Raw genomic sequence first — 2500 nt, forward strand, 5'->3', positions numbered from 1 at the left:
CCTTCTCAACCTCAACATGATGCGAAAAGGGAGTGACTGAGATGGTGCCTTCTGGATATTTGAAGTTTACGAACTGAGAAAGATGTTGACTCCATTTACCAATGCTATTCTATATTTACCAACAGGTAGGCTTGGTGCTGGTGGTAGGGCGTGGTCGCCCTGGTTTCTGGCGATATCAGTCACCAGTAAAGAGTTCTCTGCACCACCCATAGATCACCATGCTGCTCCTTACATCAATACCCCGTAAACCCGTGCCCCTGTACCCATGCGCCCCAGTGCACCAGCTACCCCCCGTGCCCCCTGCTACCCCCGGGCCCATGCTGCCTTGTACACACGGGAAAAAGGGAAGCTCCGCTTTTCCTGATGTAAGTTCTACTTTTTCACATAACAGTGTTTTTGGGTTATTTCATATTATTATAGTATGAGAGAAAAAATTTTTTTTTTACCTTTTGTCAAAACGAAGACATTGTCACGTAACACCCCGTCCACCCTTTTAGACGCTCCACATACGCCCGAGTGTGTCAAAGACGACTACGCCGGGACCACTTCGGCCACTCGGGGGTCGCGACGGCTAAAGACGGAGGGCAATACTTCGTGCACCTTCCCGACGCCGCCCAGCCGTCACAACTACGCCGACGAGACTGGGACCACCCACCGTTTCCTACAGGGGGGCGGCCCCCCTACACGCCCACGCAGCCCCCCTCACCACGGCCCCCGTAAGGGTTTCCACGCCCCTCACCCCCATATCAGCACCGACCAGCATACCCCGCCCCTGACAGCATATCATGCCCCCAAATTTTACCCCCCTATCAGCCTAAGTTAAAGAATATTTTTTTGTGTACGAAAGTTTTAAAGAACATTTTCAAATTTTTAAAAAAAATTTTGTATAATAATTACATTTTTTTAAAAAAAAAAACTGGAAACTAACCTTTTATCAAGCAAAAACCTTCTTTTAGTCAAAAGTCTCTTATAGACAAAGGGGGAAATTTCCGTTCCTATAGACATAATATGACATTCCAAATGATCCTTTAAGAAAGACACAAGACTTACCCTTCCGGAAAATCCATGATTAGTGTTTTGGGGTATTCGCACATATGGTTATCCCTTTTTTTTTAATTCTTTACTTTAAAAAGGTCAGTCAGTCATATTGTACCAAACACAACACAAAATTTCAAAAACATATATATATATTAAAATAATATAAAATATTATATATTTTTAAAATATTTATGTATGGTGTGGTGGTCCTTTTAAATTTTTGTCAAATACAATTTACAGCCTTAAAAAAAGGCCCGGGAAAAAAAATCTAAACATCTATATGTGTGAACTTTTATTTAAGATGGGGTTCATTGGAAATCAAAAGGGTGTATTTTGAGAACGCATTTCAAATGCGCATATATATTACCTTGCATAGATAAAATCATACGTACACTTAATAGTACAGATCTATATATATGTACGTGGTGTGTGCCCCACACAAAACAAAACACACAAAAAACACACTCACCACCACTCACTCACACAGACACAGGCACACATATAACATGCCCCCACCACACACACCACTCACTCACTCCACACACACAGCACACAATACAGCACACACCCAAAAAAACTGCACACAAACACATCACACACCACACAAAAAAAAAACATAACATAAATAATTATATACATAAATATTACATGCATGCAAACATACAGATCTCCATCATCTATACATATCATTGAATTTTCCCCTTCATCTTTTGGGAACTTGCTGTTTTGGGCGTGTTCCACTCCCTCCTCTGTTATAATTTTATATTTTATGTATTATAATAAAATATAAAAATTATATATAAAATATTTAAAATAATTTTACAACTAAATATACATATGCAATTTGTAAACTTTCTGTCCCAAAATTTTAGTTTTGTCTGTTTTTCAATTTTCACCCCAAATTTTAATTTTAAAGATTACCCCTAATTACGCCGCCCCCCCCAAAAAAAAAAAAAAAAAAAAAAAGTTTAAACTTCTCCCAGCTGGGTGAAATTTTTGAATTAAAAGGACCCTCGCGACGTACCCCGAAAAGCTGCACCAGGTTTTATCTCTGATATTTTTATTTTTTCTAATGTAAAAAAAAAAGGAACAACAAAAAAAAAACATTTTATCTACTGCATGGGAAAAAATTTCATAAAAAAAAACTATTTTGTTCGTTAAAAAAAGTTTTAAAATATTTTTGCGTTTTGAATGATAACGTATGAGGATTGGAGTTTTCCCCCAATTTAAGTGGTGATTTTATTATTCCCAGAGCACTGGCAATAAAGAGTCTCGCCATTGTAATTTATTCCCTTTCCCGGTAAAAAACAATATAGACATTATAAGGATATCTCTGAGTCCTAAAATGTCTTCGTCTAATAAAATGGGAAACCCTGACATTTGTCTTTTTTTTTGTAGTCCCTTCTTTGTTTTCGGTGTCAAGCTGGGAAGGGCTTCTTCGTGGCGCACAGTGGAATATTTG

Source organism: Penaeus monodon, chromosome 6 (genome assembly GCF_015228065.2).
Source record: "Penaeus monodon isolate SGIC_2016 chromosome 6, NSTDA_Pmon_1, whole genome shotgun sequence".
Taxonomy (NCBI): Eukaryota; Metazoa; Arthropoda; class Malacostraca; order Decapoda; family Penaeidae; genus Penaeus; species Penaeus monodon.